The sequence below is a fragment of the Aethalodelphis obliquidens genome, unplaced genomic scaffold (genome assembly GCF_003676395.1).
Source record: "Aethalodelphis obliquidens isolate GAN/ISIS:26980383/991018 unplaced genomic scaffold, ASM367639v1 scaffold25, whole genome shotgun sequence".
Lineage (NCBI taxonomy): Eukaryota > Metazoa > Chordata > Mammalia > Artiodactyla > Delphinidae > Aethalodelphis > Aethalodelphis obliquidens.
In genome coordinates, this window is record NW_020837969.1 from 21,125,760 (window position 1) to 21,140,998 (window position 15,239).

The following is a 15,239-nucleotide window of genomic DNA, read 5'->3' on the forward strand; positions in this document are numbered from 1 at the left end:
CCCTTGCTTTCCCTCGTTTTAGTCATGGTATTAAAATTAAAATACAGGTGTCTGACAAGCATCAGTAACTAGAAGTCTGTTTTGAGTTTGTAGATCATAGATTATCACCAGTTCCTGTTGGGAGACAAAAGACATTAAGAATAACAGAGTTGCAAATGTTCTGTTTCAGACACTCTTCTCTGAAAGAAAAGCAAAAGCAAAACAAGTCAGACAGGGAAAGACAAATGTTATATCACTTAGATGTGGAATCTAAAAATAATATAAATGAATCTATATACAAAACAGAAACAGACTCACAGACATAGAAAACAAACTTATGGTTACCAGAGGGGAAAGGGAGGGGGGAGGAATAAATTAGGAGTATGGGATTAACAGATACACACTACTATACATGAAATAGATAAGCAACAGAGATTTACTGTATAGCACAGGGAACTACATTCACTATATCGTAATAACCTATAATGGAAAACAATCTGAAAAAAAAAATATATATATATAAAACTGAACCACTTTGCTGTATCTGAAAAAAGAATATATATATATATAACTGAATCACTTTGCTGTATACGTGAAACTAACACAATATTGTAAATCAACTATATTTCTATTTAAAAAAAGCAAAACAACTCCATCCTATAAACAGCCTTCTCTATCACTCCTTATCCTTATGCTGCTATGTTTTCTTTATGACACTATTACCAGAAGATATCATATATACTTATACTGGCATATTATCTCTCTCTCCCTTTCTCTAAAGTGCAAACTCCAAAAGGGCAGGGATTTTACGTTGCTTTGATACTCCTGTATCTCCAGTGTCTGGCATGTAGCACACACCTTATAAATATTTCTTAAATACTTGCCTGGCACGTAGGACACACCTTATAAATATTTCTTAAATACATGAATGATTAATTGTGACATTGCTATACCTGGCTTCTTTGTCCTATGAAATATTGGTGAAGGCATTTTTAAAAATGTAACATTTATGGTTTATTTTCATGAATATAAAAGTAATAAGTTCATGTTAGAACTGAAAAAATTCAGGGAAGCACAAAGAAAGAAGATCACTAGTAACCCCACTATACATTTTCATCTACAATTTCTGGTGTTTCCCCTCCTCGCCCCCCCCTTTCTGTATTTAAATAAATGAGATTACAGTCCAATTTCTGAGTTGCTTTTTTGGAATCTGAATATATTGAGAACACTTCCCCAAGTTATTTGATATTACTCTATGGTACTAGTTTTTTTTGTTTTTTTTTTTTGTTTTTTTTTTTTTGCGGTACGCGGGCCTCTCACTGTTGTGGCCTCTCCTGTTGCAGAGCACAGGCTCCGGACGCGCAGGCTCAGCGGCCATGGCTCACGGGCCCAGCAGCTCGGCGGCATGTGGGATCTTCCCGGACCGGGGCACGAACCCGTGTCCCCTGCATCGGTAGGCGGACTCTCAACCACTGCGCCACCAGGGAAGCCCAGTACTAGTTTATTGATTGCATAGTATTACATTATAAGAATGGAATAATTTATTAAACTATGACTCTCCTTTTTGGAATTTAGGTTGTTAACAGATTTTCACAACAGAAAACAATGTCGTCATAGGAAGATCTTTTGATGTATCTGCAATAGTGCATTTCTGAATCTTAAGCATCAGTCTGGGCTTGCATAGGAGGTGACGGTAAGCCATTTCAACAAGAAATGGAAGCTATAATGCATTATTGTTAGCAAATCTTCACACCTTGCAAGTGAAGTTAACATTGGTTGATATGGATTTAGATATTTCTTTTTTAAAATTATTTTTTGATTTTTGGCTGCATTGGGTCTTCGTTGCTGTGTGTGGGCTTTCTGTAGTTGTGGCGAGTGGGGGCTACTCTTTGTTGCGGTGTGCAGGCTTCTCATTGCGGTGGCTTCTCTTGTTGCGGAGCACGGGCTCTAGGTGTGCGGGCTTCAGTAGCTGTGGCACGTGGGCTCGGTAGTTGTGGCCAACGGGCTCTAGAGCACAGGCTTAGTAGTTGTGGCACACGGGCTTAGTTGCTCCGCGGCATGTGGGATCTTCTTGGACCAGGAATAGAACCCGTGTCCCCTGCATTGGCAGGCAGAGTCTTAACCACTGTGCCACCAGGGAAGTCCCATATACATATTTCTTAGTTCCCGAGATCTTGTATCTAAAGACTTCTTGTGTTACCGCTTACAAGGTTTATGAAAGGTGTTTAAGATATGATGTATTTCTGTTATCTCATTAATTAACTTCTGCTTTTATCTTTATGAATTCCATACTTTTGTGCTCCTCAGTTTTATTCTGCATCACCTCTTTTAAATTCCTTTGAGTATTTTCTTCATCTGTTTTCATTTATTGTTTAATAATGAATGTATTTAAGTATAAGAAGTTAGAGTTCTCTAAGTTCAGTTCACCATATGAACAACATAACATTTGATAAAGAGTATCTGCGTTGTCACTATTTTAATATAAAAATGTAACTGAAATTTAAAATTTTTTACCTAAGAGTTTTTCAGGCAATTAAAAATTACATATGTACTTACATACACAAACATCATATATGTGTGTGTGTGTATATGTGTATATATATATATATATTATATATATATATATGTATGTATGTATAGTCTTTTCTTTCTAATTTCTATTTCTATTGTTTGGGATTAGAAACTGTCATAAGAACACAACATGAGTTCTACCTCCTTAATATATTTCAAAGTGCACAATAGCATATTGTTAACAAGGGGCACTACGTTACACCACAGATCTCTAGAACTCATTCCTCTTGTATGACTAACTTCTTACCTGTTGAACAACAACCCACCATTTCCCCCTCCCTCCCTCCCGAAGAAGCCACATGTGTAAGAGGGCAGGGCCTCTAGGAAGTTGGATCCCTGAATGACTGTGTGGAGCAGACCCAGCCCCACCTACTCATCACTATCTTCTGACTCAAGTTAGACTATTGTGTGAGAAAAGAAAAAACTTCCATTACGTTAACTGAAATGTTAGGGTTTATTTGCTTCAGCAGTTAATATCCTTGAACCAATATACACTTTCCTCCTTCTACACCCTTGCTTCTCAATTATTTCTGGATATATTTTCTGGATATAGTTGCTGGATCCAGATAGTCATAGAGTGACACGGAGCAGAGGATGAGGACGGCAAGCCGTGGAAAAGTGTGTGGGAATTCTGCAGGTAGGATGATGGTGCTTAGATGACCTCTCAAATCACCACCCTGAGGGTAGGGACACAAAGTCCCGTTTTCTAGTTTGAACAGCCCATGAAGGTTTTGAGTAATGCAGTAGGCACAGTTATAAAGTATCTTCTTTAAGTATCAAAAAAATACATAAATATATATACACACACATATATATAAAACTTTTGGAGTAATAAGAAAATAATGGCCTCCATTTACTGAGCACTTACTATGTGCCAGGTATTTTAGAGGGCTGCTGCTTCATGAAGTGAAGACTAAGGATGCAATGTGGCCAGGAATGCCTTGGTACATTTTATCAATGTGACTTCATCATCACTGTTGGTAATGGGAACTCTGCCCTCATTCAGTGTGTGTCTTCTGCCAATCCTTGGTTTTTGGTGATTCAAGAGTTTTAATTTTTTAGTGTTGAAACAAGACATCTCTTGAAGTATGTGGCCCACTCCAGAGATGTGCTCCTTCCCCAGGACCCTCCTCTTTGGACTCCAGAGTCCATCAGCTGGGGAAGAACTAGATGGTTCAAATAAGATGGATCAAAGAGGATGCCCCTCGAAAGACAATATCAACCTCTGAGGGTAAGACAACAATCAATAATTTAGGAATATCTTTTCAGCAAGTGAAATCTTGTTTAGATTATCTTTATCATCTGATATTTAAATAACAGCAATGGTAATACATTATTTATGAGTAATGTTGGACAGATTACAAATAGCTTTATTGTAAACTATCTTATTCGTCAAAAATCATTCACTATATATTCAGGAAAAATACAAGGAAAAGCAAATTAAAGTGTACTGGCCGAGAAAAAAGTCAAAGAAAAAATTTAGATTCCTATAACAAAAGAAACCAGCACTAACAGATGTATTTTGCATTTAGTCCACCTAAAAGGTACCCCTTAAAAAATATAATTTCTGTTGTATTTTTAGGTTTAATTACAGTTTTAGATGCAGTAGTGGGAGGTGCTCAAAGTATTCTCTCTGCTTCTACTCTTTCCCCTTCAACCCAGCCTCTACACTGCAGTCCGAGTGGTCTGTTTAAAATGTAAATAAGACCAGGTCAACCCCCTGCTTAAAACCTCTCAGTGGCTTTTTCCTTTTACCTGAAGTAAAATCCAATCTTTTTTATCTGAATGATCAGGATGCTGGCTTCTCTCCAACTTCTTGTCATTCCACCCTTTTCTCTGCTCCCAAGAATTTTGTTCAGCCACACCAGGCCTTCCTTTAGTTGCTCAAACACACTGAATTATTTCTGACCTCATAACCCTTTGCCCAGGCTGATCCCTCAACACTGAAGCCCTTCTCTGCCGACTTGAAATGGCCAAACCCATCTCATGTTAACATCACCTCTCGATATTAGGCGTTCTGTGAGCTCCTGTAGGTAAATTAGGTGCCCACTGCCAGATTTTCAGTTACAGTGACATATCTTACACAGCACGGTGCCACATGGGAAGCATTACCTGGTCAGTAGACTGTACTGTCCCACTAGACCAGGACGCGTGGGCAGTGACAGTATCTGTCTCACTCAGTGCCATGGCCACAGCATTGAGCACAGTGCAGGCCCACAGCAGATGCTCAATAATATACGTTTTTCAATTGTGGTAAAGTACACCTAACGTAGCCTTTACCATCTTCACCACTTTTCCGTGTACAGTCGAGTGGCATTAAGTACATTCACATTATTGTATTATCATCACCACCATCCATCCACGGCACTCTTTTCATCTTGCAGGTGTGCTCAATAATGTTTATACAAAGAAGAGATGCGAGGTCCTTGGTCCCGTTTGTAAAGTGAAGAATCCTTTGCCATGGAAAATAATCTGTCTCCAATTTAACCATTAGAGAAGTTCAGACTTTAACATATTTGATTTTTATAAATAAGGTAAGTGATGGACACAAAAGAGCTCTAGAAATACTTGAAGACATGGGCTTGGGAAAATGAAGTATTGAATAATACCGATAGATCTAAGTGAAAAGGCTGAAAAAAAGTGAATAAGAAAGGAGGTAAATAACACAGAAATAGGACGTACATTTAAACTCGCTTTAGCCTCTGGGTACAGTAAGATCTTTTACAGATGAACGCTCGTGTAGATGGTGCATTTCCTTCTAACATGGGCTCTCAGAGGAGTGTGTGGCCATTTGATTACATAAAAAAGGAATTGGAAGACAAGAAACCACCCAAGAGGTGGCTTGTATCTGGGAGGAATCATTTAGGTTTGATTCCTATGAGGTACTTCCAAAGCTACAAGACTTAAAACTCACTAACTGACTTGGAACTCTTGTTGTCAGACAAAATCCTGGGGTGTGTGTGTGTGTGTGTGTGTGTGTGTGCATGTGTTCAGAGTATTCTGCTAGGAGTTTTGGGGCTTGTGGAGGAGGAAGACATATCTATCCTAAAAAGAAGATTTTCAATGTAATAAAACAAAAAAGAGTCAAATCAAATTAGAGGCTGTAGAGCAGATATGTACGGATAATTATATACTTATGGGGTGTACATAATCACTAATTAAAATAAGAGCTGAGGGAGACTGAAGTAATGTGGTCTAAGCACAGGCAGGTCTAATGGAAGACAGTGTCTCCCAAAACACAGTGATTTAATGTCTATATAAACACTTTTCTGAACTAAGACAATTAGCACGAATGTAACTCAAATCTGCGTAAGTTACAAGTGAATCCTTCAGAACTAACATTAAGCTCTGTAAATGCCATTATAAATCATTACATCTGAAATACTTCCTAACAAAGAATTCTTACAAGAGACCTTTAGGAAGGTGACCAGGTATTCAGCCAGGTCAGTTTTTTAGCCTTTGAAGGATTTACCATTCCTCAAATCAAAACCTAACCATAAATGGAAATTAAAGACAAGCTCCTCCCAACCCAAAAGAAGCACTAAAAGTAAATGAACCGACTATACATCTCTAGGAGGTGTGTTCTCAAGGTGAGCATTTCTCATGACAAGATACTTTCAGAAGGCAGCGCTGTGCTGAAGTGCTGAGCTCGGCAGAACTTGTCTGTTCCCATCAGTTAGCACAGCGTCGTCTGGCCACTGCTCTGCGTATTGACGGTGTGTAAACGCGCTTATGTAAGGAAAGGAGAAACAAATATACAACCAATGCAGCGCTGGCTACTAGTGCCCTTCGGAGTATGCGTGTTTTGGATTGTGCTTTATATACAACCCAAAATCCTCCCTCAATAAATTTGTACAATAAGTTGCAAGCTCTTTGGAGAGCAGCATCACAATACACAATATGGATATGCATTTATTTCATCTTCTTTAACTGGATCGTCACTTCCTATTACAGGGATCCATCTGTGTTCCAACTAGACACTAACGGTGTATGCTAATGGGACACCTGGTTGATTTTTTTTTTTTTTTTTGCCTCTAAAACAAAATTATCTGTGTTTGTATGAAACCCGTGACTTCTCTTTATTAGCATCACAGTTGGAGTTGATTGTCCGAAGGAGCCCCCTTCTGTAGTCTCTTCTCCCCAGAAATGTCCAGACACATCCTGGTTGCTATTACGAACCTTGGCTCTAGGTTTGAATCTAGGCTGTACCTCTTATTAACTGTGCAACTTTGAAGAAGTTACTTAATAAGTTTTCTCATTGGTAAAATATGGATAATAGTGCCTATCTCAAAAAACTGTTTAGCAAATGAAAGGAGATAATGCACAAGTGTGTGGCACATAGTAGCCAATAAATGGCAGCCACTATGATAATGGACCACCCAAGTGCATTTGATGATGTGCAGGCAAGGCTGTGTGGTCCACTTAGGGGAGCACTCTGAAGGTACCCGTCACAACACGAGCAGAGGCAGCCACCCAACCACAGTGCTGCCATCAGGAGGTCAAAGGCCTCCTGTCGTGGTCCGAGCACGGGATGGAAAAGAATTTCCCGACACAAGGCACAAAGTAAGGGAGATAGAGTTTATTAAAGAGAAGGGTCGCTGAAACAACAGCGGGCCGACTTCCTGGTAGCCAGGGAAAGTCGACAATGAGCATGGGTTGCTTGTCTATTTTTATAGCCAGGGAACCTGTAAGTCATCTGCTGACTGGGCAGAGTGTGTATACTTTCAGTGTGCTGAGCGGGAGAAAAACACGGCAAATGTCTTTCCTTATATGGGATGGGAAAGGGACAGGGCATGCTGCTTGGGAGAGCTCTGGGACATTGCAGTGGTCACAGTGTGACAGAGCGATAGGAGCCCTGTAACTCTTTGTTCAGGCAATATCGTCCCTTTGAGTTTACCTTGTTCTTTGTCCTTGGAGCACACCACATTCCCCCCTCTTCTTATTTACAGGGCCAATTCTTTGGCCCTATTGGATACCCTGCTCATGTCTACCTACCTGCCTAGCTCCTTCTCTGGCATTCAGGAACCCTTTTTGTAAGGAGAAGGGGCGACAATCTCTCTGGCTGCTTCCTGCTGGGCAGGGGTGTCGTAGGGGCCCTGGGTCCCAATGCCCATTCTCTGTCAGGGTATATTTACAGAGGGGATGAGAGCCCACAGAATGATAAGGCGGCTTCTTCCAATGTAGTCCATGTGCCAACTGGCTGGTACCCTTGTTATAGCGCCATCTGGAATTAAATCTTTTGAACCTGTTGGGAGATGAACTTAGATAATGTGTTAATAATGCAGGGGTCAAACAACGAAACAAAGGCTATCAGGATTAATGGTCCCAGCAAGGGCAATAGCCGTGTCCATATCTGGATCCCCACAGAGGAGACGAGGCTGGAAAGCCAGCTGGGGCCCTGTCCTGCTCTCTCTTTTAAATCTTCTATTCATTTGATGTTTTTCTTTAGAATCTGAAGGTCTTCGTCAATGTGGCCGGAGGTATTAATATAGAAGCAGCATGTCTCATTTAGTAGGACAGAGACACCCCCGCCTCAGCTGTTATAACATTAAGGGCCCTCCTATTTTGTAAAACCCCCTCGGCCAGAGAGCCTGGGGCTGACTGCTGTTCCTCGGTGGCTGCTACCGCTGCCTTCCAAGGTTCCTGGACCATGATGGTGAGATGGAGAACGCTCCTCCCTAAGGGGTGTGCCTGCAAACCAGAAGAGCCCTCTGAAGACACTGTGTATTATTTTGGGGCCGATCAAGAATTGGGTTATCATAAGCACGTCCCCCTTAATCAGTGGTTTGTTTTCGTCTCTCCCGGGCAGGTCTTAAGGCCTCCTCGAGGAAGGACGCAAGGTTGGGAATGCCTCCTGAGGAAGCTAAATCCTTTGTAGTCATAATGGTAGCCTCTGGGACTGCAGCAATAATTGTACAGGAGCCCCTCCAAAGTGTGGGAAGATCCAGATAGACCCCGTTACCACGTAGAGATGAAAATCCAGTGCCCCTTAAGGATTCCCCTGCTGTGGGTCCCCAGAGCCAAGCCCTGACCTTTTGGGAGTTTTCCTCTGGAAATAGACTAGGGTCCCATGGCCTAGGATTATATTGGGCAGGCCAAACTCCAAGGAAGTAATCATCTATACCTAAAGGGGAGAATTCGGGCTCTGACTGATGATGAGTATGACGGGGGATTGGCATAACAAATTTCTGAATGTAGCTGAATTATGTTATATTTTGGAGGAGAATCTTGCTGGGAGGTTAAACTAAGTAAGTGTCCGGTGCTCACACTGACCCCCACGTATTTAGTTCCCAGGGCCGAGCTGTTCATGGGGATATGGTCTTCGTTAATATATTTATTAGTCGCATCTCTCCTTGAATTTCCCCAACACAAAGTGAAATGACCTTCATGTACATTATATTTATTTTCCTCTGACCAGGGATCCCACTCCAGGCTAGTCTGATTAAAATTGAGGGTGTAGTTACACAGAGTCATTAAACCAGCCCCAAATGGGTCCCCAACCATCCGGGTTTTGGAGACAGAGCTGTGCCTCGTCTTGCCCAAGCTTGGGCTAATGCCCATATCCTGTTTTTCTCTTCATGAGTACAACAGGTGGTCAGGACTACACATGAATGTCTCACCAGGTCGGGTCAAAGGCTATAGTGAGGGCCTGAAATTCCTTAATAAAAGTGGTGGGATCCTGACGGAAGGAACCTAACTTGTTTTGAATTTGGGAAACGTCAGACATGGGAAAGGGAACATGGACTCCAATAGTGCCCATGTCTCCATTTACTACTTCCCTTAAGGGAAGCATATTAGAGTCTGTTTCCTGGCGTTGGGCAGTCCACGACCTTGTGTGGGGAGGGGAGAGGGGGCTTTCTCCCTGATAAGGGGGTGACTGATGGGGAGCTGTGGGTTGAGGGGGGGCAGGGGCTGAAGCAATGAGGGTTGATGGGGTGGGGGACAGGAAAGGTCGAGTAGAGGGTCGTCTAGGAGATCTGATGGAGAGGGAGACAGAGAGGGTCGGGGGGGATAAGGCGGCAACAGAAAGACACAGGCGGCATGAGTCCCTCAGATCCGGATTCTGACTAAGGGCCATAAAGGTCTGGACATAAGGAACCTCTGAGTCCTTTCCTTGTTCCCGGCAAAAGAGATGAAGTTGGAGGATCGTGTTATAATTTAGTGTGCCATTAAGAGGTCATTGTTCTTGGTCCCCCACTTTATACTGGGGCCAAGCCGTGTTACAAAAGAAAATGAGCCTCTTCTTTTTGAGATTTTCAGGGTCAAATTTTCCCAGTTCCTGAGGATACAGCCGAGGGGTGAGTCCGAGGGAGGCTCCCGAGACGAACCAGAACCCATTCTTAGCCTGTACGCTGTAGAATGGGCGTACTGAGAGTCACCGGCTGACAGAGAGGCGTCCCCTTTGTCCTGGTGACCTCTCCGTGCGACTAAGGCACAAAATGGGCCGACTGTCCCAACAATCGCATCCGACCGTGAGAGGTGACCCCTGAGCGTGCGACTAAGGCACAAACCATGCGACTAAGGAACCGTGAGACTCGAGCAGAGAAAGGAAAGAAAAGAGAGATTCCCGGGACCCACCGGGTGGCTCACCGTTTGGCGATTCCCTGAAACGTGAAAGGCACTCCTGGGATGGCTCAGAGGCAACGCCTAGGCTCCTGTAAGTCAATCCGGACCGAGAAAAAGGTGAACGTAACAGAGGAGACAGGCTGAGGAATCGGCCTCCTAGTCCTGCCGGGAAGGCGGCGGCCAAGGGGAGGGGGCTCAGCGTTCTGCATGAACCAATATGTGCCTCACGGTGCACGGAAGTTGCCTTGCTGGGGGCAGACGCTCTAACAGTCCGGTCTGTTCTGAGACCCCCTTATCCTTCACGGGAGTTTTCAAGCGGCAGGCTCCCTGATGGCTTTTAAATGCCTGACCCATGCCCGCACGATACCAATCGGCCCAGTCTGCAGTCAGAAGGAAGACAGAGGGACCCTCACCCGTTCTGGGCGGCAGTTACTGGGGCGAAGTGAGCCGTGGAGCCTTCGGAACACACCGGGGTGTGGCTCTGGCCAGAGTCCTCTGTTGTTTCCCCGGCAACTTGCCTGTTCACAGAGGGTCCTACGGAATGAGGAGAGGAGGTGGGGGAGGAGATCGCCCCAGGAGATATTCCTGTATGGGCCACCAAAATGTCGTGGTCCAAGCGCGGCTTGGAAAAGAATTTCCAGACACAAGGCAGAATGTAAGGAAGATAGAGTTTATTAAAGAGAAGGGTCGCTGCAAGAACAGCGGGCCGACTTCCTGGTAGCCTGGGAAAGTTGACAGTGAGCATGGGTTGCTTGTCTGTTTTTATAGCCAGGGAACCTGTAAGTCATCTGCTGACTGGGCAGAGTGTGTATACTTTCAGTGTGCTGAGCGGGAGAAAAACACGGTAAATGTCTTTCCTTATATGGGAGGGGAAAGGGACAGGGCATGCTGCTGGGGAGGGCTCTGGGACATTGCAGTGGTCACATTGGAACAGTGATGAGTCCTGTAACTCTTTGTTCTGGCAATATTGGCCCTTTGAGTTTACCTGTTCTTTGTCCTTGGAGCTCACCACACCTCTCTGCTACTTGCCAGGACTACATTAGTGTGTAACATCATCTTTTTTATTTATTGAGGTATATTGATTTACAATATTATATTAGTTTCAGGTATACAACTTAGTGATTTGGTATTTTTATAGATTATACTCTGTTCAAAGTTATCATAAAATATTGGCTATATTCCCTGTGCTGTACATTACATCCTTGTATCTTACTTCTTTTATACCTAATAGTTTGTACCTCTTGCCCCTCCCCCCATCCCTCTCCCCTCTCAAACCACTGATTTGTTCTCTGTATCTGGGAGTCTGTTTCTGTTTTGTTATATTCATTCATTTTATTTTTTAGATTCCACATATAAGTGTCTTTCTCTGTCTGACTTATTTTGCTGAGGTCCAGGTCCATCCACATGGTTGCAAATGGCAAAATTTCATTCTTTTTTGTGGCCGAGTAATAGTCCATTGTATACACGTACCACATCTTCTTTATCCATTCATCTGTGGACGGACACTTAGGCTGCTTCCATATCTTGGCTATTGTAAATAATGCTGCTGTGAACATTGGGGTGCATGTATCTTTTCGAATTAGTGTTTTCATTTTCTTTAGATAAATACCCAGAAATGGAATTACTGGATCATATGGTAGTTCTATTTTTAATTTTTTAATTTTTCTTTATGCGGCCTGCACTGGCCTTCACTGCCTTGGCCCTTGACACTAGGGGAGGAAATCATCCCTGGGTAGAAAGCATGGAGGGTCCCTGTGCCCCTGATTGGCATGTGCACCGTGGGTCAGAACTAACTTGATGATAATACCTCCCCTCTTTCCCCTTCTTTCTCACTCATACCTTTCTCCTAGAGCCCTCTTGTCTGCTGTCCTGCAGGATACCTGGGAGCTTAGCTCTTACATTTGATCAGGTAAACAATGGGTGTTAATCACACTCCTAACCCACACATAAATAAATTGGTGGGAGGCCTTGTTTCTTGTATTTGTCTAGTTTGCTTCCTGGGAAACAATGGCTCTCTCCTTTATCCAGCACTAACTAATTTCCGGAGTCACTGCTGTTATGATAATCTGTGCTGTCCACGACACTGTATGGCTGGCCAACCACTTATACTTTTACTCTCAGTCTCTCACAAGGACAGGCTATGATAAAAAGAAAATATCCAGGGAGATCACTTTTTCTAGCTGTCCTGTTATTGGTGAAAAAATACTTGCTTTCCTATGCTTTCTAAAATCACACACAGCCTTATTTTATTTAAACATACCGACTTTTTTTTTTTATTTTAACAAAGATCCTATTTCAGTGGATAAAACATAGTTTAATCGACTCCTGTTCATCCCATCGGAGAGGGAGGGATTCCTGCCCAAGGGTTCCTGGGATAGCCAAACATGACACCAACACTGGACAGGTGAGATCCACGGCAGTGCGTCCCAGCCCAGGAGAGGACACTGCATGCCATGCAGAGCCACCCAGGAGCAAAGTGAACCTGTAGTGTTAAGAGAGTGAGGTGACATCTGGTTCCTGTGGAGGATGTGATTGGCCTGTTTGAGTCATTCTACCAGCTGGCAGGGAACTGAAACTCACTACTCCAGGTGAAGTAGGATCTGCCTTCGGTTTCCTTGATTTGGAGGCTTACTTGGCTGGGACCTTGTCCATAGGAGCAGAGTGGGGAGGGGAACTTCCTATTAGGACATGCAGGGCCCTCCCAATCTCACCACATATCAAGGCAACAGAGAATATTTCATTTTAATAATTAATTATTAAATTAATGATTAAATTTAACTTAATTTTAAATCTAACACCAGACATGTGAACCTCGTGAACCTCTCATTCTCGTGGTGTATAAAACCAGAGCAGGTAAAAAGACTTTTTCCCCTACAAGCTACCCAAGGCTAGGACAAGGCAATACTGTGAGAAAGAAGCAATTATTTGGTATCTTCAGGCAATGAGACCTTTTATTTCCTTTCCTGAAATATGGATACCGTTCTACTCCTACCACCTAGCTTCCAGTCATTGATTAAGAGGGGAGGGAGATAAGTTTATCTGTTTCCCAATTTAGATCCCCTCTCAAAACAACAGAATGATTCATAATTTTCTTATGTACTCCGTAGCCACTACTTCACAACCTCTCTCCCACCCATTGTTGAAAAACGATTTTCTTTTCTTACATATTTCATGGCACCCTTGTTTATGTTTATATTATTAATATCTATATCTTGGACAACATTATAAAGCCTTGGAAAGTCAGTGCATGCTCTGTACTTTGCAAAGGTCATTACCAGAAGGATAAGAATAAAGGAGTGGCCTCCACCTGCTCACCTCTGCCACCTTGGATTTGATGTCATTAACACCGCTGCCCCTTTGTCAGGCACTGCGGGTGTTGTGATTGGGAGAGAGAGTGTGCTTCCATGAACACAGGACGTGCAGGAGGCATATTGGATTCCTTTGCCTTCAGCATAACAGAGGAGGTGGCCCCAAACACCACGGGAAGGCTCCTGATGCTGACCTGGGGGTGATCTCCTTCTCCCTGGAGCTCCGTGGCCTCTGGGCTTGGCCTCAAACACAGGTAAGTCCCTTATGTTCCTCAGCTGGGATGGCCTGGGTTCAACTGTAAGCCTCCACTGATGGTCTTGGGGGCTAAACAAGGTTTTTCCAGTGAGCAGAGCCATCTCTTGCAACTGAAGGGGACACAGCTGAAGGTGAAAAGCGTGGACAGTGTCTAGTTTCAGGCGGCGCTGTTGTGTGTCTTGACTGTGGATGGCTGTGTTTACAAACTTCAAGGGAAGCTGCCTGGTTAGCTCCAAGGTCTTGGTAGGCCCGGGCCTCTTTCCCGGGTGTCTCGCCACACCTGGCGCGCCCCTTGCAGCTGGTTGGGCCAGGAGCAGAGCATCAGGTAATGAGAGGCTGGGGCTGGTGGATCCCGGTCACCATTTGCACTTGGCGTGTCCGTGGATCACTTCTCTTTTTGCTGGTCTGGTTGAAGTCGCTCTGAAAGATCGCTGCGAACTTGAATTACCACGCGCTCCCTTGTGCAGGTAGTAAGCACGCTCACTGCACGCTGCTTTCCCCTGGGTAAGAAGGCAAGGCAGACGCGCGGATGCGCAGCACGGCCATCATTTATCAAGACAGCTCTGCATGGCTCCGCATCTCGCGGGCCTCCTGTGTTCCGCAGGCCCGGCCGGCAGGGGGCTGAGCCACAGTCTGCGCAGGCCCCACTTCTGCTCCACAGCCCCCGGGTAGGGGGCTCTCAGAAGGGAAGGGGGCGCAGATTACCCTCCCTTCGGCCCTTTGCAGCCAGCTGGGGTCTGGATGCAGACTGCGCGCATCCGAGGGCACCGAGCCAGATGTGGTGGCGCACTCGGGAGGGGCCTCCCCTAGCCTCGTAGACAGGCCCGTTCACCTTCGCATCCCTTGACCTGAGCCGAGATGCTCAACTGCCCGCCTTCTTCTGATCCTCCACCTAAACCACCCCGTGGGGCCACCTTTAAGCCTCTGCTGCCATTGTGACCTGGTGCCGTCACACCGCCCTCTGCCCCCAAACCCCGCAACCGCGCTGACACCCTGGGTGGAAGCGCGGTGCGCTTGTGTCGACTCCACCTCCATAGGGAACGGCCCACCCCTCTGGGGGCAGACCCAAGGGGGGTTTCTTAATTACAAAATGAAAAATTTCACATGTGGGCCCAAACTGCTTGGTTTTACGCTGGAAAAGTATTGAAAAGGCAGGCGTCTGTTTTTTCAAAAATGACAGCCTCCCTGAGCTGGAAGGGACTTCAGAAGTTATATGTCACAACCCCCTCATCATACACAGAACTGGAGAAACTGACCATGGGTGTGCACAATCCAGGTGGCTTACCCTCTGGGTAAAAGGGGTTTTGGCCTTATGACACGCAACAGTGTCTTTAAACTCACACCCTTTTGGCCGTTGCAAACTTTTCTTACGTGTTGAGGTGGCTCTATTTTTTTCCCCCAGATAAACACGAAACAACTTTGATTTATCATATAAACAATTCCAAGACGTCCTTGAAGCAAGTTGTTTATGTAAACCGATACAGATGAAAGCTTCATAAACTCCGTTCTTGCTGTGGCTGCATTTGAGTTAGTTCCATTTGGAGCCAGATAACTTGGCC

At 44.4% G+C, this 15,239-nt stretch overlaps 1 long non-coding RNA gene across 1 annotated transcript; it reads left to right on the forward strand.

The window, feature by feature from the left end:
- Positions 1–1,410: 1,410 nt before the first annotated feature.
- On the forward strand, positions 1,411–11,260 carry LOC113628808 (uncharacterized). The gene is made up of 5 exons (XR_003436253.1): positions 1,411–1,672; positions 3,104–3,187; positions 3,613–3,781; positions 4,935–8,206; positions 9,811–11,260. It is a non-coding gene; the product is annotated as an uncharacterized LOC113628808 (long non-coding RNA).
- The last annotated feature ends 3,979 nt before the right edge of the window (positions 11,261–15,239 follow it).